Source organism: Stegodyphus dumicola, chromosome 2 (assembly GCF_044657685.1).
Source record: "Stegodyphus dumicola isolate Sdum_Otavi_A_Nest chromosome 2, ASM4465768v1".
Taxonomy (NCBI): Eukaryota; Metazoa; Arthropoda; class Arachnida; order Araneae; family Eresidae; genus Stegodyphus; species Stegodyphus dumicola.
In genome coordinates, this window is record NC_140769.1 from 257,062,957 (window position 1) to 257,086,302 (window position 23,346).

Genomic DNA, 23,346 nt, shown 5'->3' on the forward strand with positions numbered 1-23,346 from the left:
GTGTTAAAGGTTGAATGAATGTAGTTAGGTTCTCTGACGCTACACTTCAGAGTTAGCCACTTTCAGAATAGTACCTCAGGGTTTAGAGTTGAAGTTAGGGTGTGTTACGAGGTCTTGGTATGTTGAATTTTTAACACGTTAGTGTTTTGATTGTAGGAGGAAGTGTTGAACACGTATACATAAACACATTCGTGTTTGGTGTTCTTTTACAACACATGTCAGAGAGCACGGGGAGAGATAATTAAAATAGTCAGGAATGAAATAAGAATGTTAAGAGAAATATAAATATGCATGTTACTTGCCATTACATTGTGTAACATTTCATTAAACTAGTTTTCCTTCCAGATCTCTGGAAGGAACCAGATTTGAATAAAAGCTCCTGTTTAGATGCAGTACAGATGAAAAATTGCGTGTCCTTGGAGCTGCTATTGTAAAAACAAATTTCTTTTTTTTTTTTTTAATTTCAAGTTTCTAGTGAGAAATATTTGTAAAAGATTAGGCCTCGCGTTAGATTCTAGAGCTAAATGTTTTCAACAAGGTCGTTTTAGACCTCAGTTTAAAACTAATTAACTCTGGCGGGAAGTATGTAAGGATCTTAAGTTTTACTAACGTTTATTTTATTTTAAATCTTTACTATCACTTCTTATTTTCTACTTCCGGGCAGAATTAAAAGCGTTAACTTATTTATGCAAAATTTGTCTGGCGAACGCCAAGTACTTAAAATGTGGCTTTTTGCCAAGCGAGAGAGAGGAAGGAGTTAGTCGAAGCAGGCCGCTTACCTTAGAAGTTTTACTCAGTTGCTGGTTGCCTTCCAGGCCAGAGGTTTAATCCTCGTGATAACGTTTAAACGTATTGTAGTGTTAACAGTTCTCTGTACTACATACGGCTTCCTGTTAATATACGGCCAATCTTCCACGTTTATTATTCCAAAGTTAAGTTAGAGTTTAGTTAAATATTTTTATATTCTTACGTTTAGACCACAAGTAGTGGGTCTTTGTATTCCAAAGTACGGAAATTATTGTAAAGAGAGAAAAACAAAGGGTTTTGTATACCCTTCTTGTGTATCCTGTCTACTTCCCACAGTTATTGAACATAGCTTTAGTAAGCTCTCTGTTCCGAGTCAGGTCCTTGCATGTTCCCGAAGAAAGTAAGGCAGAACATTGAACCTGATACCGTCACCAATATAAGAAGTATATTTTACACCTCTTTTTTCCATGGAACATGAAAAATTGTTTATCTTTCCATTCATTTCCATTTTTCCTGAAGAACCAGCATGATTCTCCAAACAGGCCTTGTGTTCACTTACGCCATTTCCTAGAAATGACTCGCAACCTTTGCAATATAAAGACAGTATTTCTGTATCTATTACTGTGTTGCTTTCTGACCCTATTACGGAACAGACTCCAACCAAAGACGTATGTCCTCGAGTCTTCCACGTACCGTCTCCACTTACAGTCACATTTAACGACGAATTTGAAAGAACGATGTGCAATCACAGGAGGGAGATCCATAACGCAGCAGAATTTCTGTATAGCAGCTTTCCCTTGACCAAGAGTTCGCATTGCATACGTAAATCTTCTGTTTAGCTCTGATATATTTTTTCGGACACCCATCATATTAGAGTTTCTGAAAGTTCTTTTACATGAACACTTTGAGCATAGTAACTCAAATTTTGAGCTTAAACCATGATGAAATAGTTCACTTAAATGAACATTACAAATTTTACAACATAAATTGAAATAGGATATCCAAATCAAATAGTCTATAACCACTAAAATTAGGCTCTAAATTTATCTTTATCTCTTGGTGGCAAAACAGTGTCACTATATAATTTTTTAAACGAAGAACTGACACCACACTTCTTATTCATTGTATCATTATGCTGATTTCCCTGGAACTTTCTTTTCTTTGGTCGATGAATATAAGACCTTTTATTTTTTACATCTTCCTTACAATTTTCCATAATTATCAGGTGATAAAAATACTAAACAAAAACTGCAATGTTATAATAAAAGCACCTTCAAAAAAGTCAAAAGAAATTTAGAAATCGCAAAAGAGCTTGTAAGCAATCACGTTTCACGCTAATCCAAAGCTGGTGTAAGATTTCAACACATGCCTATGTTAGATGCCTATGTTAGAATAGTGCTATGTATAAATCTAATATATTCCTAAGTCGCGCTTTCGAGACATGAAAAACGCAGTTTGAATTTTGTCAATCGGCCCAGTAGAACGGGAGATATAGCACAGTCCTCCCCCCCCTTTTTTTTTTTTAGCTTGATAACACATCAGCACTGTTTTTTCACCATCTCAAAATAAATTATGAAGATTTGTGCTTTTGCAACTAGTTGAATTTCAACAGAAATACACGTTCATATGAAAACGTTGAAGCTCTTTTAAAGGGCCGGTTTTATACCTTTATGCAAATGTAATTCTACCGCATATAGCAGTACTTCCCTGTCAGCTGAATTACTTTCACACTGAGTCATCCGATGAGAATTTTCCTATTTAAATACCAAAGGATGAATGATTATAAATTTCAAAGCACCTACTATCTTAACGATCGTTTCACTCAAAATCAAATATTCGAAAAGTGAGCAGAAAGGCAAAATAGACAATAGCTAAACATGGGAACATTGAATGTGAATAGCACTTTATTGTTGGTCTGCTGCCTTTTACCAGCTAAGATAGTACTTGCCAGAAACCGAAGATTATCCAACTGTGGGCATTGTGGTAAGAAGTCCTTTACTGAGTTCTCCAGCCGAGTAAACGTAAATGCGATTAACCTCTCGAAGCCGGCTGGTACAGCAGTTGTACAAGGAGAATGACTTTCTCAGACGCCGGCATTGGTACAACTGTCGTACCTTCCATGCCCTCCCCATTTTAGAGAATCGCCTATCTGTAGATCTTTGGGTGGTCCATTGTCGCTGCTCAGAGTAGCCGCTGGCTACGCATTATTTCCCTCTTCTTATCAGTTTACCTACATTTTGGCAAAAACCGCAGGTTTCGTCTCGCGCGAATATACTTGAAAATTAAATAGAGGCCATCTCTTTCTCAATCTGTCTCATAATTTTAATGCTATTTTTTTTACTACTGACTTTTGCTAAATGTATGAAAATTAGGATTGGATTACGGAAAAGCACGCGAACGCTATCTGCTTAAGGGAATGGATGCTTTCGTGTAAACCTTTTTAAGAGAAACTTGCTCGCATTTAAATTCCTGGTGGAAACCTCCACATGTAATCAACCCGTTCTTCGGTATTGATTGGATTAATTTGTTCGCTTACTGAATTACATCAAAGCACCCAACGATTACCTGTATAAGGGGAGTTATGTCTTCGCGGAGGACTTTCTAAGAGAAGCTGGCTTGCATTTACGTTACACAAAAACCATGAATCCAACTATTTATCCGGGATTCAAATCCAAGCGAGCTATAAGTGTTCAGCCACCTTTACCGCTTTACTGAAGAGCAGGTAAAAATATTGATAAAGGAAAAGTATTGAATTAACCGATTTAATTTACTAACCTATATTTCTCAATCGGCAGTATATAAATTACGCATATGAGGGGGATTATTTGTGAATAAATAAACTGTATTGGACTTTTATCCACTATGTCATATTACAATGGAATTATTGCATTTCAAAGTAATTTCTCATGAATTAATTTTGCGCTTTATGATTTTTGATATTTTCAAAGAGAAAATTCCACACTTTAAATAAAAATATACACGAGAAGATACTTTATGCAAAATTTGGCGTAAACGGTTTTGTTAATTTTGCTTTGAAAATATTGCAGTGTAATCGTTTTCATTACTGGAAGAAATATAAAAAACAAATTTACTACATGGTATCTACACCGAATATTTCCTTATTCTTTTGAAAACGTGAAAGATTACTCTTTCTAAAATAAATTAGAAAATATATTATGTGCAAATAGAATATTCGTTGAAAATGAAATAGACTTCAACTTTTGGATATAACGATAGTTTTAGACGAAATTTCTACCTATGGAAAGAAATTGACGTATAATTAATTCTTCATGAACATTTAAAACTGTTCTCAAAATTCTTTTGATGATTGCATGTATAAGTCACGAATTTTTTCTCGGCTAACATAAACAAAAGCCAATTTTACAAAGAAAAATTCTCGTTAAAGATATACCTTCTTTGCCTGATAGTCCAATGTAATATTTGTTAAAATTAATTATTAAACGCAACCAATGTATCTCGGATTTTGATTTTTATATTATAATAACAAAAGTATCGAAAAAAGCAGATTTAAATCTCTGTTATTCTTATGTAAAGCTTTATTATTGCTGTCAGTTCATCTCAAAATCTAATTGTATTGAATCTCATTCTAATCATCTAATGGTAATAAATATTATTATTATTATTTCATTAACTTAGTCATTACCATTATTTTATTAATGAAAATATGTTATTAAAAATCGCATTCCGGCCTGCAGACTTACAGATCTAGTCTGTATTTACTATATTTTGTTAAATTTTGTTCTCGCTTTCTAATTTCTAATACGAAAATACGCGAATATAAATGAAGAGTGAAAACAAAGTTAAAAAATTCACAAATTATTTACGAGATTGATTAGAAATAATGAATGAAATATAAACATTGCATACATTTTGTTCTAAATAAAGTGTGCACTGGATATGCATCCAGTACTGCACATTTATTTATGCACTATTTATTTAGAATTTTGCTTTCATTTAAATATGAAAGCAAAATAATCATCCAAAAAATTGCAAATCTAGCAACTCCTCTACTATGGGACGTAGGCGTCCGACAAACATGTAAATTTTACTTCATCCATGGAGGAGAACTGACGACTTTTCTCATTAGGAAAATGTCAAAGAGGGGGCAAAACTGTTTTGGATCGCGCTGGGTTGAAAGCTATAATATGAGAATTTCGGCCCGGTTTTAGAAGGTTAAGAGGGTAATGCTTGAGAACCTATTGTAATAATTTTGTGGAAACATTTATTTGGAAGAACGTTTATAAAAGTATAAAGAAACATTACAATGAGAGAGAAAATATAAATTATTATCAGGTTTTAGTCAAATTATCTGTATATGAAACGTCGAAATGGTAATATGAGGAGTATTTTATTCATTTGTGTAAGCATTTTATTTACTTGCATACCAACGAGTTCTGACGAAAGTCTGCATAGATTTATTACCTAATTATTGGCACTTCTTGCAGACGCAAATGAGATCTAATCAGAAAATAATCAAGCATCTGAATCAGTCAATGATCAACACGCACATTCTAAATCAGATTTCTGAATTACTTTCTTGAAGAGTTTACGGTCCAAATAAAACTGAAGAAACATTTTAAACACAAAACAAAGCAGCAGAAGTGTGAGAAGTATATATTACTATAAAGCCAACACTCTGTCAGTTAATGACAAAGTAGTTTGATTAAATAAACAAGGTGAACAGAGACACAGTTGTAGCCGTTTGTAATTTTAAAGTACATAAAGCGCAGGAGTATATGAGAAAACCAGTGAGTAGCACATTGGTTACAATTTTTATTATAAACATGCTGAAACTGTGAATATAATTTCAAGCATCGGTGGCAACATCGAATGGAGACATGCTTCAGTGTCAGATGTATTTCATTAAAAGATATGAAATAATTTTAAACGTTTAAGAACACAGTTTCTGAAGTACTTGACAGCTCACACTGTATAAGCTTCATTCCTTTGTTTAAAAGTCGGTAAAGAGTTATCACAGATTTTCTTAAAAATTATCGGTGATCAATACTGGTATTGATCAATCATAACGACAATAACATACATTGTTATGGAAAGAGAGAAAGTACTTGTAAGGCTTTATGAAAGACCGAGTCTCAGTTTTAATATTTTAATATTAATCTGTACAAGTCTGACCTAACTGACACTACTGAAATAGTTACGAAAAATTGATTCCCACTGTTAAAAAATTGATCTGCATTTTTTTTTCGTAAATTTTATTTTCTTAAACAACATGTCTGTAATCAATGTGCGCACCGCATTGATGCTGGAAAAACACTAAAATTTGAATCATCGTTGTACAAACTAAAGAAAAAAAAACAATATTTAATTGTGAGAATAATATATTCTAACGATTATAATGATAAGTCAAGAATAAAATCAAATCTGTAGCTACAAGCCTTTTTTAGCGTTATGGTGGTTAGGGAAAACTTAGTGCGATACCGAAGGGCTCGGGTTCGAATCCCGGAGAAGGCATGGATGTAAAATTGTAAGTCCCTTCATAGGAGGCAATGATGGCCCGCCTAGTAGGCGCCTCCATGATAAAGAGACTACCGATCTGGCCTTAGGGCAGGACGATGCCGACATAGGCAAGTGCCAACCATAAGAAAAAAAATTTCATTGTAATCTTATTCAAAAATTCCTAATTATAAGACGCAAATTTTTAGACACCTTTCTCATGTTCGTTTTTAATGGTAATCAAACTAATATGAAAGTGGACTGAAAAGTCATTTTTAAATGAACCCCATAATCTTATACGTCTCTGTACATTTGCATAAATCCATAATGGGCCAGGTATTATTTTATCGAAGGACAAGAGTCTAAATGGAACGATTACTTCGCTTGCTTGCGAGTGAATTCTAGGAGGTCCGACGAAGACATCGCGGACGAAAACGTAGCGGAGAAAACAACGTAAGACGGAAACTTCGTTGTAGAAAACATGTGGGAGAAAAGAAGGCAGGAAAACATATCGTAAGTCTAAAACATCATCGAAGAAAACAATCGTGGTACAAAACATCGACGAAGAACAGAAAGCGGTTCCAAAACTTCGCAGTTTAAAAATATCGTCGTGGAAAATATATTCCTATAAAAGAGAGTAAATAAAATAATCGCATGACGATTATTCTGCAGATATATCTTTTCTACTTTTAAAAGGTGCTGGTGCGTATTCGAATAATGAATTCTAGGTGCGAGTAAGAATGAGGAATATTTTTACCTCTATATTTCATATATTTCCTTTCATTAATAATTTTTTGCTAAAAATCCAAGAAGGAACTCTTGCATTGAAAAGTTGAAAGGAAGTAGAAAATTAATGATACGTATGGGAGTACTACGCAGTTTTTTATTTTTTATTTTAAGAGAATTTTAAATTTATTTACTTAACTATTAAACGTTATTATTTAATTAAGTCATTTCATAAAGTTGTATTGGCAGTTCTTCATGAACAATATATTTTTAAAAAATTAAAAAAGGGAAAAGGAGCATTTACTTTAGATTAAATGTATTTAAAAGTTTTATGCATGTATGAAATTTCTAATATTATGTTCTTTGAATAAAATTAAGACTTCTTTTGTTCTTTTTCCTTCAGCTTCTTCAAAGTAATCCTTTTATATAAGTATCCTTTGCATGTTGCGATTCGTTAGTTGTGATGAACTACGTAATATTTCAGTACCGTATTTAAATTTATTGGATTATTGGAAGAGCACGTTAGGGCTCTTTTACTAAGGGGAGGGAAGCGTTTGGGGAGGACTTTCTCAGGAAAAGTTTCGTACGCACATTACACATTAGAAAAACCACAAAATTCTCAAGCAGCGTGTTTTTGTGCTGGGTCTAGCTACCAGCGTTCAACGACTTTACCTCTGGACCACTGCAGCCAGATAGAGTTATTAACGGAATAGATTATTAACGGAAATGCATTCATTTTCACACTATTTTTTTTGAGAAAGATCAAATTTAAATTTAGATCTAGAAAATGTAAACGCAGAATTTTTCAAAAAGAAAATATAGGTACAATAAATCCTCTTGTCGGTTACCATCCTCAGATGACCGATGTTTTTGAAAAAATAAGTAAATATAGGTTTTTCACAATGTCTCTCTAAGATGACCGCATCAACGGAAGACTAAAGAGATATGGAATCGTCAACGATCGCTTTGAAACGAATATTTTATATTTAACTTTACATTTATATATTTTTATAAATGATTCTAAAATATGGTTAAGCTTTTGTGTCTCAGTGTGCCACTACATGGAACACCCAAATTGAATCGCTTCGAAAGCCTCTAAATTCAACCGTAAATAGATAAAAATGCTTTTATAATATACTTTGAACTTTTCTTTTTAAACCGTAGATAGCAGCATATTACAAGGAGACACATAACTTTAATTTATTATGTGTTATTAAAATCCATTTTTTTCAAGTAATTTTCTCTATTTTTTAATGATATAAAAATTTTATTTGGAGAAAAAATAGGCATAATTTTTTTGGCTGTACTCCAAATTATTTTTTTAATCTTTCATACAAAAGTCATACGCAGAATCATTGAATAAAACCAGGTGTTCCATTAGCGGGAGTACTGCGCCTTTAGCAATCTCATGCTCTTACTAATCAGCACATCTGTGCTCTCAGGAGAGAACATCCGTTGTTTTCGTTTTCTCTTTCCGTTGATTTTTTTTGGGGAGGGAATGAATTCAAACAAAGCAGCATTGAGGGGCGAGGTGGGTTTTGTGTTATGAAAGCATTAATATTGGCATCTCGAAATTTTTGGGGGTAGTTTTTAGGCGGGAATTTCATTAGTAGCTTCACTCATCTTTACTTAGACCTACGCGAATGTTTTGCTGTCTTTTTAGTCTCATTCCCGTTTATTTTCAATAATTGTGTAGATATTTTTCGTGTATCTAAATATTATAAGCTTATTTTTCTCTTTTGTTAATATTAATCGTAGTTAATTATTTTAATCTTAGTTGGTTTGTGCTTCCATCAAAAAGGTGTGACTTGCTTTGAACAATTTCACGAAGCTAAGAAATAGGAAAATTTATAAACATTTTTGTATATAGGACTTGTGTATATAGATATGTATCTCATTTATTCGTATATATTCAAGAATATTGTGTATATCCAGGAAACCATGTATACAGCCATAATACAGAGTTTTTTCATTCTTATGCAAACGCTTCTACTCATTTTCGTGCTTCACTGCAAAGCTCGCTTAGTCGCACTTTTATAAGCTCTGGCGGCGCAGTGTTCTACCTCATGGAACACCCACAGAATTAAAACGGTAAGTGCAATTTTTACAACATTTTACCTGTATATTTATTTAGGACTAAATAGACTGAATACAACGTTTCTTGCTGAAATTCCGACTTTAACGTACAGTGCGCCGCAAAGGATTAAATATTTTAGTTCTATGTTACGCAAATTGTATTTCTCCCTTTGTACCGAGGAGAGGCGCAGACACAAATTTGTTAGGATCGTAAAGCTCGGCTTTAGAGCTTTTAAGTTGCGGTGAGTTTCTACTAAGCAGAGGTTCTCCTGAGTTTACTTGGTGAGCCGCTACTGAAGTTGGAGATTTCAAAGAGTTCTTCGCCGTTCCTCAGCCAACTTAATGTTTGTAAGCCAATAAAGTAGTTTCGGTCAACTACTAGCTGTACTCTGAGGTTTCTTGGGTTCTACACTGAGGGAACATCAAGTGAATTTACAGTCCACTACTTTTGAACGACGGGACATACAGTTTTCACACACAATTTATTCGAAAATATTTTAGTTATTGCTTGAACTTTTAGAACGAAGTTCTCAGCGAACCACTTTTTTTTACGACCACTTCTTAAAAGTATAGCCGTGGAATTCTGGTACTAATTCTCATCTTTTTAAGATTTCCCATTTAGGTAATATTTTATTACTGCATTTTACAATATAAAGGAAGTATTATAATTACGAAAATTTTCAAGTATCACATTTCAGTGGAAATATCCATTTTGTCCATATCTGAATCCATTTGGATGATTTTTGTGCGACATCTCATACGGACAGAATAAAGACTTCTTCCTTTTCATAGTATATTTTATAATGCATTCAAAAGGGATTTTTTCGTGTTCTCTGTATGTATGTAGATATAATATATGTGTGTATGTATCTCGCATAACTCAAAAACGATTAGCCGAAGAATATTTAAATTTTCTAAAGAGTAGGCTTGCTTCTCTCTTTATATTGCAGGTTAGCTGTACCAACCGTATATGTATATGCTCACGTATATGTACACCAACATCCTTTATCCGGCTTAAACGTCCCTACACGACCTTTATTTTTGCAATCGTTGCTTGTAGTAATATACTTCCAGTTATTGAAATGTTTTTAAATCACGAAAATATTCATGTTTTGGCGATGTCAAATTTTTAAAAAAATTCTTTTTTGACAAATAAGTAAATCCAAATTTTAATACAGTCTCGCGGTTCGTATACTTACATTTGGGAAAGTTTCATACTTGTTATCTATATAGTATATAAAGAAGAAAGTTTGTGTGTTTGTCCTCTCATAACTCGGTCACTACTATAGCTATCACCACCAAACTTTCTACAATTAGGTCGACGTCACTTTTCTCAAAAAAAAAAAAAAAAAAAAAAAAAAGATCTAAAATCAGAGCTATAAATTAAAAACTCGGAAAAAATGTAATTTTCTTTCTCATTTTCCGAGTGGCAACAGTCTCGCAAGCTGAAGACGAAAATCTGCTTTATTTCGAAAGTTGTTACCATTGCTCTCTTTCAAATCCTAGAGTTTGTTAAAATACGAAAATAGACAAAAGATGAAATAAAAATAGCTTTCCCAAACATTAAATACGTTATTCCCGACTCCGAAAATTCGAGGGAAGCCATTTCGACTATTCTCATCTTAACCACTTTCATGAGCCAAAATACTAATTAAAAATTCTGAAAGTTCTAATTTTCGCACTCATTTTTCCTAGTGGTAACAGTCTCGGGCGTTGGAGATAGAATTGTTTTATTTCGAAAAGTGTTGCTACTGCTCGCTCGCAAATCGTACATTTTGTTAATAAAAAAATTTGTAAATTTTACATAACCTATATATATATAAAGAAGAATGTCTGTTTGTGTGTTTGTTTGTTTGTTTGCGTTATTGATTTCTGATCAATTATGATAAATATTTTGCGACATTGAATCGACTAAAGTTGAATATAGGTGAAATATTGGATGGAACTTGAGCTGTTATGGCCATTTGATTAGAAAGACGAAAATCACTAAAAGCTGAGTGACATTGCTTCTGATACAATGAGAGAGAATTATATTTTTCTATCGAAATTTTTTATGTGGGGTTGCATATCGCACCAGACTGAAAAATGTATAACTATGAATCGTATTTTTTACATCGTTAGAGAAGGATTACAACGGTATCGTTCTCTCTGTTTTTAGATACATTGCTTTCAATCTAACTTAATTGACATCGGGTACTTCCGCTAATAAAGAAATAAAATTAGAAAAAATTCATAAACGCACGACCAAAATTGTGCAGTATACGTAATTTCAAAATCAGCAACTTTCTTTTAGGAATCGGGTATTCAAGTTTGAAAGAGCAATTCGAAGAAATAAATTTAAATGATCAGCAGCAAAAAGTGTGTATATTTTAATAGGGATTATAAGGAAATTCACATAACTAATAAGGAACAACACATAAGGCCTTTACAAGGCCTTATGTGTTGTTCGCCTGAGATTTTTGATTTTAGTAAGCACATAATTTTTCAATTTTTTTCATTCGAAAAAATATGCGTCTGTTTCTCGTACTTTTCTAATATACAGTGAATTATTTCATAAGGGCATTACGCGGAAGTTTCTAATTATTAGTTTATATATAGTATATAGACATTGTCAAACATTCGTTTTCTCCAGATGTAAACCACCTGTTTCTCCACCTGGCCCAAACAGCTTTTTACATATTGTTAACTGCAAACAATCATTCGATTTACTGCATAGTTAAATGGAATGTATTCTGAGAGCTGAAAAATGTCATCTAAGCAATTTGCAATTTTATTCATTACTAGTAAATCTGAAATCAGTTTCGTTATTTTAACAAGAAAGGGTATTTTTATGCATAGTGCTGGAAATAGATTAAAGATTTAATAAAAATTAAATTTTAGGTTCGAGTTCCATTTGACGAATATCAAAATGTTTACCTTGAAATATTAATAAAAGTATTTTGAAAATAGGAATGCAATTTTTAATTATTTTAAATCTATTTACTCTAAAGCAAAATGCCGTTACATTAAATATCAGAGGCACAAGTAGAAGATATAGATCTGGATATAGATGGCTAGAAGTAAGAAACAAACAGAAAAGAAAGAGAGAGATCAGAGTAAAATTATTCATGTTAAATTCAAATGGAAAGAATTTGAAAATGCTATATTTCAATAGCTAAGATTTAGTTAACTCTAACAGGGAGAAGTACCTCATATGGGCGAAGTATACATCATAAGTGAAGTGGTAAAAGCATACGGTATCGTGTTTTTACTATTTGAACACTTTGGAAATCTGAATGATGAGTTTATATATGTCAAATACTCTGTTAATTACTTATCTCTATCTATCTGTAATTATACACGTACTGTCCAGCAATGAATGTTCGATGTATAGGTCACAGCCACTATCCCACCAAAAGAGAAAACTTTCATTTATGAAACTTCTTAGTACGTCTGCCAGGGAAACGAAAACAGGCTTTACATCTAACATTATCCTGCACATTTTTATGAAACATTAACATTTTGATTCGACCCTTTTGTTTTATTTTGTTTTGAGTTTTGTTCAAGCAAACGTTTCGAAAATCATTCCTACTAGTAAATATCTGTTTGTTTCTTGTATGTTTGGGGCACCATTGGTCATGTGGTTAGGATTGCAGAATACTGAGAGTTTTATGGAACTGATCATCACAATTGTAATTTCCATTATTTATATACAAAAACAATATAAGAGCATGAAAAACACCAATATGGATAGTTTAATAAGACGAAACTTCAGCTCGTAAGTGCTGATAAAAAACAATGTACAATAACTAAATGTTACTGTAGGATGTTTATTATAGCTTAAATAAACAATATTCTGTTTTTGCTCAAACACAGCGTTAAAAATACCAAGTGGTTGACACGAAGCCACATAAATTTCATTTGACTAATTATTAATATATTATTATATCATAATATTAGTTAGCAGTGGTAAATCTAGGTATTAAAAAACCGTAAACACGAATTTTTGAAAATTTTAATATTTCTCCTTTGGCCACGTTTGAATTATCCATTTGAAATTAGGCATCAAGAAGGTGGCAAGGGGCCTTCATTTTCAAGGAATGATTTCTACCGGCAGTAATTTTACAATAATATTATAAGATTAGACATAATAAATCTGACAGCATGAATGCATTATATGAAAAAAGCATGGAATTTGCATTATTTTGCTATAGAATGTTATACTAATTCTCGATTATCCGTGTGTGGAATACCCGTCTTGCAATTTGGAACTAGGTACCGTTGAAGCAATTTTAAGCGACCAGCGAATATATTTTTCATTTAGTCAATTTGTCGAAATTTTAATCTTTTTAATTGCAGTTTTACATTATTTTCATTACCATTAAAAACGAACGTGAGTAACTCATCTGAAAATTTATAAGCTGTGAGAGAAATCATATTGAATGAACTGAGCATACAGAGGAGACTAATTATATGCCTTTGGCTTTACAATCCTTGTTAGAATATTTCATTTTCAGAGTTGTGTTTTTGTGTTTATTGCAGCTTGTAGGATGATGAGTGAAATTGCTTGGAACTCCGTGCATTAAATAAGTGCAAACATTGGTTACAGACCTTGTTAATTAAAAAAAATTAAACTTTACAAAAAATAATGTTACAGAATACATATATTTCTTTTACATTCCGAATCAATTTTTCGTACCTAGTTGAGTCACATAAATTATGACAAACTTTGAGAAATTAATTTAAAAGAATTAAATATGAAAAAAAAAAGAATTTAACAAAACAATTATAACTTGGCTGTGCGAGAAATCTCACAAATACTACGTTTATGTTTCTGCACAAATGCATAATATTCCCTCCCTTTCTATCTATCAATTTTATCATTTATCTCTCACACCCTTTTTTATGAAAATCTGTGATAACACTTTACACACATTTAAACAAATAAATGAAACTTATACAGGTTGGACTGTCAAATACCTCGAAAAATTAGTTGTTAAATTTCAAAAAATTTCAGATTTCATTACGAGATATATCTGACATCGAAACAGGTCTCAATTCGATAATGTCATGGATTTTTAGAATTATGTTTACAGTTTGAAATTATCCTTATTATATGAAAAATATTAAATAAATTTGTTATATATCAGTTTCCTTGCACACTCTTGTGCTATATGTACTTTAACGTACAAAGAACGTTATAGAATAATACGTTAATACGTTATAGATACTTTATAGAAACGTTATAGAAACGTTATAGAAATGTTATAGAACGTTATAGAAAGAACGTTATAGAATAGTGTTATCAATGGTTATTTAAACCAAACTGCTGTGCGTTTTTAAGGCCGAGCGGTAGCTTTCTAATTAACACGCTGAGTTCTGCGCCGAATTTGCTGTCCTTTCCGTTCAGCCGGCAGCGAGCTAAGCCTTAAAGCTAAGCCGTATTTGTGTTTAGAATGTTTCAATACATTTCATTAATGCTAAATTTGATCACATTTCATTGAGACTATATTTATTTTTTAACATATACTGTCGGTTCCGTGGAACGACGCCAGGCAAACGAAAATTCCAGTGCCGGTTCCCAGGGACCGACGCCGGCCACACGGAAAGTTCACTGTCGGTCCCCAGAGACCGGCGCCGCGCTCAACGTGTTAAGAAAGTTTCGGGCCGGTAAGTAAATATGTATTTAATTCAAATATATGAATTGATATGTAATCTATATATATGATTGATTGTATTTGAGTTCCATTTCGAATACTCAAAACTTAAACACAAAGAACTAGAGGCAGCAGATACATAAATCAGTTTATTGAACGCAATTTAACAGAATCGTTACAGGTGATGAGATGTGGGTAGCTCACTTCACCACAGAAAACAGCAACTCACGATTGATTGGCGTCACAGGGATCCACGCGCCGGACGATCCTCAGTCTATGCACGGAAATTGAAGTCCACGGTATTCTGGGATAGTAAAGGCATTCTGCTCATTGACGTATTGGCGAGTGGTGCTCCGGTGAAAGCTGATCTTTATTGCGCTTTACTATAGAACATCTGAAGAGCCATTCAGAACAAATGGTTTGGGATGCTCAGTGCTGGTGTTGTGGTGTCCTACGACAACATCGGACGCATACGGGGAATTCCACAAAATATATGTTGCAGACGTTTCGCTGGGAGATGTCTGACCATCCATTCTATGGCTCCGATCTTGCTGTTAAGTACTTCCACCTGTTATTGCACCTGAAGACGTTCTTGTCTGGGCACACTTTCCTACAGGTGAAATGTTGCAGACAAATGTGACGGGCTGCCTTTCTTCCCAGGCGACAGACTTCTATGACACTCTAATGGAAATAGGTAACCGACGCTATGACAATTGGTATAGTTCCGATGTTTCTTATGCTGAGAAGTAGCAGAAATATAGCTGTATCTTTTGCAATAGGTTTTTCCAGGTAATAAGACTTTGTTTTTTATGGTTTACGGCAAAGTAATTTTTCGGACGACCCTCTTATTGTTTAAATAATCATTATCAAATGAATATACCTTCATCTAAATCAATATCTAACTCATTGAAATCATCATCTATATAAATTTCCTTCTAAATCCAATCAACTTCATCTGCTAATCTAAGACATCTAACTAAGCATAACTACCCAAAACACATCTTCATGTTAAACCATCATATATATATTATCATCATCATCGTTATTGAAAATATCGCCAAATTAAGATAAATCATCATAGCTCAAATCAACTAAATAAAAAGCAGTATCATCTAAATCACCACCATCAACAATATGATTCTCATTTGATCATCGTCTTCATCACCTCAACCGTCTAAATCACCATCAAAATTGTTATCTGAATAACCAAGAAAAAAATTATAAAATTATCACCAGATAATTCAAAACCATCATTTAAATAATCATCATCATCGAAATCATACCTTCAGTTTAAACCGTCGTATATGTCATCATCACCATTATCATCGTCGAGAGAGATCTTCCAGATCATCTAAATAGAAAGCAATATCAACCAAATCATCATGTTCTTCATCCTCATTTAATCATCGTCTTCATTGTCTAACTCCTCTAAATTATTATATAAATCACTCTCACATCATGTACAAAATCGTCATCAGTCAAAACTATGTCACCATCAAATTCATCTAAATATTTATTATCACTTAATACACATCGTCATTTTAACCATCATGTATATCGCGTCACCATGATCATCGTCAGAATAAGATAAACCATCATCACCCAAATCACATCAGTCATTCTAAACCATCCTATGTATCATCTTCATCATCATCATTGAAGTCGTCGTCAGAATAAAAGAACTTCACCTAGATACAAAGCCCGATCACCTAAAGTTTTATTATCATCCTACTCAATTATTCATACTCTTCATCACTAAACCATATACTCACGATCACCTAAATAAAAAATCATCAGCAGTTAATCTAAATTGTCGTCCTTAAAATTCCAGTTAAATTATTCAAATCATCGTCGTTTAAATCATGACTTTTTAGTGTTTCGCTAGTGTGCCGTCAAATAGAGCCAGTTTCATTCAGCTACAGACAGAAGGATATCACCGGAAGTTCACTATCTTTGGTACAGGTGTAGTAACCAACCGCCCTCAGGAGATGCCAGAGGCTTGGGGACGTAGCCGAAACCTATGCCATCTTAAATAACGTGACACTCGGAAGTGACGTAAGAGTTTGAATAAGGTAATGTTTCAAAAAGTTTGGTTTTTGTGACAACGGAAATATTTTTTAAAGTTTCATTTCTTCCGGAAACGACGAATTGTTTTCTTATTTTTTTAGGCAACGGCCTCTTGAACCCCTTGAAATCTTGTTTGTAATGACATTAAAAATTTCAGTTTTATCATTGAATCTGTATTTGTTTTTAATTGAGCATCTCATTATTTACTGTTTGTTCATTTCGCATAATTTTAATATAATAATAATAAGCCAAATGCAAAATGTTAATCGTTAAAGAGAAATGCGACCAGAGGTATAAAATTAAAAATTAAAAGACAAAGAATTAAATTTATATATCAAGTTTTACCAAAATAGAAAAAAAAGAGAAAGGACCTTTAAAGAATAGAATAGTTGAAGGGGTGTTGAAAGCCAAAACATTTCATAAAATGAGGATTTCTGATATTTGCATTTTCAAATTCTCTACAATTTTAGCTTTCTTAAAACACCGTTCTTTAATCTCTTTGAAAATTAGGACTGTACAAAATCTAGCTTTAATTTGTCATTGAATACTTTGATAATTGAGAATTTTTACACAAAATCGCGTTTTTCCCCCGAACGTGATTTTTTATACTCGATGTAGTACCTGTTCTCAAGAACTACTGCTCACAGGTATCTGAAATTTTTATACCTTATTTACTACGCTTCCAAATATTTGCCGAAATGAGCTTTTGAGTATAATCAGTGCTAAATTTTACTATGCGTAACAAAATATACTGTAAAATAATCTAAAATTTAAAATGATAAAAAAGCTCGTTTCAGGATATTCAGCTAGGTATTGTGATGTTCCTTCCCTTAGCGAAAGACGTTTCCAGAACATTTTATCTGCGAGGGGCTAAAGACGGTTAAAGGAAGGGACGTAGTTACGCCGGAAAACAGAGTGGAGGCAAGCTGGTGGGAAGAATACGAGACTTGTGACTTTTGCGGTTGGACCGGCAGTCATGCCGTGTGCAAAGGGATAACTTAAGCTAAATGTATAGTAGTGGTATTTGTTTTATTGTGTATTGTTTAATAAATTAGTGGATAAAATTTCAAAGCTGATCGAGATTACTTTCCTATTATGGCGAGTGCATTAGAAATGACCGAACACGCCTCGGAGTTGAAACGGCGCGAGGTGCAAATCGGCGCAGTCGATTGGATAAGATTGTGAAAAAGGAAATCACTAAATAGTGAAAATAATAAATAAATATGGTTGTAATAAGTTACTGAAAGTTATAAAATGAAATTCGGTGATAGTTCACGAATTGATCTACGATGAGAGAAGATTTTTTTGACGAAAGAAAATGGCGCGTTTAGGGCCATGTGTGCGAATAAATTCATCCGATTTGTGAAAGCGTGATGTGCTAAAAAGTTAACAGCCAGTGAGTGGTAAAATGGGATCATCAGTGTTCATCATCCTAGTGAAATTGTGAAAAGTTAAATCAGGGGTAACGTGAATTACCGTGTTGTAATCATGTCAAGTTACGTGCCACTGCAGTGTGCTCATGATTAAAGTTAACAGCGTCAAGTTGTGCTCTTCGTTCGATATTTTCACTATCGGGATCAAAGGTAAGTCCTTCTTAATTTATATATTAACCATATTAACTTAGAAAATTATAATTGTTTTTATGTCTGTTAATAACATGATTCGAATGTCAGGCGTTAAAGCCAGTAGACACCGAGAAAGTATATTTTATATGGAAATGAGAAATTAAGGTTCCTTTTTTTATCAAGATATAGGAGATTCTTAGAGATTCTTAGAGCAAGGGAAACGATTATTGAAACATTTGAAAATAATGAAAGGAGTTATGTTTGACCCACCATCGAAAGCTGAGAAATGGCTGTTCTTTTTACATCATGCTGAAGTGATTCTTAATCTCTATAAAATATCTGAAGAAGGGAAAATTATTTTGCAGAGTTTAAAAACAAAAGTTAAAAGTTTGATCGCGACTCTCGATGAAATGGATTGAAATAACAATATTATGATTAAAGACACCGTATTAAAAAAATTCGAGATTCCACGGTAAAACCGATCGAGGCAGGCTGGTGGCGTGAATTCGAGACTTGGTACTTTAGCGATTGGACCGGCAGCCATGCCGTGTGGAAAGAGATTACTTAAAACATGTTTTGCGCGCCTTATATTATGTATATAGTTGAGATTACTTAAAACATGTTTTGCACGCCTTATATTATGTATATAATTAAATGTATACTATACTAGTGATATTTGTTTTATTGTATATTGTGTACCGTTATGTGTAATAAATTAGAGGATAAAATTTCAAAGATAGAGATTATTTTAATACTATGGCGAGTGCATAGACGAACCTGCCTCGTGCTTGAAAGAGCGCGAGGTGATAGATGTACTTTAATTACGTAAAAACCTTCAAACCTGTAAGAACAGCAGATTTTCAGAAAAGGTAATCCAAAAATGGCCAATTCAACATTGTTGCTATAGGGTTTCCAACACCCCTTAATAAAAAGGAGTAAAATATTTTTAAAAAATGGCATTTATGGAAATACAAAACGAAATATGTTTAGCTTATAAGAGTATATAATATTTCTGTAAAATAAATAAAGTGAGAATTTAAAAGCAATTTTTTAAAATAAAAAACCAAAAGGAAATATTTATAGTTTTTAAAATCAGTATTACTTTGTAAAATGAAAGAACTTAAAATCTTTTTAAAGTAAAAATAGCGAAAAGAAAAATTTAAATTAAAGTTTAACGTTATTAAACTAAATATTGAAGAGAAAAACACTTTTGACACGAGAAAGGGAAAATAAAAGAATTTAAAAGTCAAAATTGCATTTACACAAGTTGCAACTTTGATAGAGATTCGCGTTCCTTTAAGCCTCGGGCGTCTTCCTATGACGGTCGGTTACTATTAAGCTTGTTATTGTAAATTGGCTATTCAAATTACAGTCGGTATGCGCAAAGGGGGCCTGAATCTTCATCCTGAAAAATAAAAAAAATTATTGTTACACGTCACATAAAAATATCAGTTAAAATGATAATTCAATTCTGAGTCACAAGCATGAGAATATTTGAGAAGGTTATATGGCATACGCAAATAACCAAAATGAAAGGTACTCGAAACGCATGTGTGTGCACTGTCTGGAAACGTTCAGACCGGATCTTGGTCGTTTGTGGTAGGCATTGACTTGCAAGTACAAATGTGGTTTGAAAATCGTAAATGTTTGCGCTTTGGTACTTTTAAATTTAAAGTCATTTGTTTTGTAAAAATTACGAAGCCTAGCTCTTCATATGTTTCTCCGACACTCATAATTTTATGAGGAAAAGGTTTGCACTCGTTATGAAATAATTTTGAACATAAGTATCTCCGTCTGATTTCGATTGACATCAGTCAATTGTTTTGTGATTTATTTCTTATAACCAAAAGGAAAGTTTCCGAAATGAAGTCTAGGTATTGGAGGAAAGAATAATTAGTAAAATATAGAAAACTGATACTTTTATTTTCAGCTTTTTTGAAATGAACTCATTATACAGCGTGCCAAAAAAATTAAAAAGATTTCTCTCAAAATTTAATTTTCAACGTTCTATTTTGGAAAAGAAAATACCAATTAACAATAGACAGAACTCGTCCTTGACTTTGTAAATTATTCTAGAAATTCTTGACTTCCTATAGCTGGTAAAAACCTGAGATCTCTTACCAAATTTGGCATGGAATATGCCAGTAAATTTCAAACGTAAAAATGTGCGCCATTTGTCTTTACATAAAATTTCTCATATAAATAATTCTTGGATTAGACTTTTTTTGAAAAGTATCTTCACCCAAAACGTTTAAACTGTTTTCTTAAAACATTCGTTTGCTATTGAAAATTTTATAAATATAACTAGACTGAGTTTTGAACAAATGAAATTACAACGCATAAGCACATTGTTGGAACATTTTGTATAAGAAAACGTAATCGCATATAAGTCAAGGTCTTATATCGCTTAATTACAATGCATCAGATCTTTAGTAAATAAAGAAAGCAATAAAATACACATGGTGGTTTGGCAATACCAAAAACATCATATCCCGCAACAGCACTTCTTGATTATTTCATACCTTAGGAAACACGAGCAAATATGTCAATTGCGGAAACATTGCAGTTTGGCAAGCGATAAGGTGGTGCGCAGGAGAATTGATTATCGGGGAGAATATTTCTGCAAGGTAGGAGGTGATTTGTATTCATTCTGGATGTGGAAGAGAATGTTATTCTAGGACTTCGAGAAATAAGGAACATAATTTGGATAAGAATGCACTTTCGACCAAAGTGAATTTGCGGAATTAGGAGTCATGTTTCTTCTTTCTGTAGTCATTTGAAGCCGTGGTTCTGATGTCAACATCAAAGACTTAACGATATCACATTTGATTTTAGTGAAGTGTAGTTCATCCAGTGCTTTCTTCAGCAGTAGTTATGGCTTTCGCCGAACGAAACAAACAAAATGCAAGTTTCAAATGTTAAGTCATTCAGTTTGCGAAAGAAAATGGAAATCATGCAGTTTGGTTTTCGTGAATGCTTCGTACACGAGTGGAAGAGGCATGAAATTTTACAATGATTATTGCGCCAAAGAATAAATGTGTATTGCTTAAAGAAGTAATGAAATAGCTTACCGTCGGCGAAAGTGTTGGAAACTGCATTGTAGAAAATCCCCATCATCACTAGAATGGATTAATTGTAACAAGAAACAGCGTACGTTTCTTTGCCTTAAAAATAGAAAAATGGAGTGCAAATGGAAGTGAAAACTCTAAAGCAAACTGAGGTTGTGTATTCCATTTACTTCACGGAATAATTCAGTTCTCCGAGAAAAAGAGATAAAATTTTTTCAAAGGCTTCGAAAATATAGAGATAAAACTTTCATGAGTTTTTAAAAATATGTAAAAATTTATTTACTATCACGTGTTGCAAATATGGATGTCATTCCTGTAGTTTTGATATAGTAGGATATAAAGAAACAATGATATGAAAGAAAAATAACGGTTAACATAAAATCAATAGGCCAACGAGAAATCTGACCTCACCGTACTGATCTCCTGTTAGCCGACCGTACGAAATTAAAAGCTCATCGATATCTTGAAAAGAAAGTCTTTGCTGAAGTGCAGTTTCCCGAAAGTGTTTCCATCCGTATTCACGAGAAATGATCCTCGGAGAAAAACGTTGTGAAACTGTGGATAAGAAATATTTGGCAAAAGCTTCCTTTTGCCTCAGATAATCAAGAAAGTCTAATACTTTGGGACATGCTCAGCCTCCATCTAACGGACAACACAAATATGTTGTTGAAAGAGTGTTATACAGATATGACAGTTTATCCAGGCGGATTATTGCCATTAGTTCAGATATTAGACATATATGTCAATAAATCATCGATAGAATATTTTAAACGTTAGTGGAATACTTGAACAAAAGTGAAGGTGAAAAAACCAATTACAAATGGAGACCAAATACGTCATGCCAGTCCATAAATAGTGTGTCAGTAGATAATAAAATCACGGAATAAAATTAAACCTGTTTAATTTATGTGGTATATCTGACGGTCTAGATGCAACGAAAGATGATTATTTATGTGTGGATCAGAGTAAAAGTAACGGCAAAACTGAAACAGAATTCGATGATGTGCTTGAAGTTATAGCTTGAGACGTATATGAGGAACTTGGATCTGTCTATGCAAGTATCGATCAGAGGTGAAGGTGAAAATGAAACAGAATCCGATAACGAAAATTTTAAGTACATAAACTATGTTATTTCTCTTAAATAAAAAGCATTTAATTACACGCTGAAATCTAATTTTCGTATGCTCACTTTTTCCCTATTTCTAAACAAAACATTTTTATAGCTGGCGTACAGCGCGTACCCATAAATTTCCATCTTGCATTTTCTTTTAAAAGTGCGCCTTATACGCCTGAATATACTATAACAAACATAGCTGAAACTTAAGTGATAGAGATATTTACATGCTTGCTGAAGCATTATATTCTGTTTTTTTTCCCTTCTATTAGTGTATAAATGTTTTCAAAATTTCGATGTTACGTTTTTCAATCTTTGTGTTTAGAAAAGGGATAAAGAAATCAAACTTTTATCTCCGAAAACAAAATTCTAAATCAGATTTCTAATGAAGAAGTGAAATTCTCTATAGCTTTACTTTCCGGACTAATTAAAATTAAGAAAAAGAAGAGAGGAAAAAAATAACTGATTTGGGTAAGCAGAATATTTAGCCATTCAGAATCTATTGATGGGAATGTATATAACTCTAATGAATAGTACAGAAATAAGATAAAGTTACGTTTCAGTTTGTAGGCCTTACATTTCAAAATGGTTTTAATACAGCTTAAAGCGCATAGACAAAGATTATGCTCTCAACCGCTTTTTCAGTAATAACGTCAGAGAATAATTCTTACAGTTACAATGTTTTCAAATAATCCATTCCTTCAAAAGTAATCTATTGTACTTGCAAAAGTAATCTATTGTACTTCAAAAGTAATCTATTGTATTGTATAATGTGTTTTCGAGGGCAGAAAATGAAACAGAACGGCGAGATCCATCAGAGTATGATCCTCTAATGCTTTAACAAATCTTTCGCAGTCTTAAGTAATAGAGAA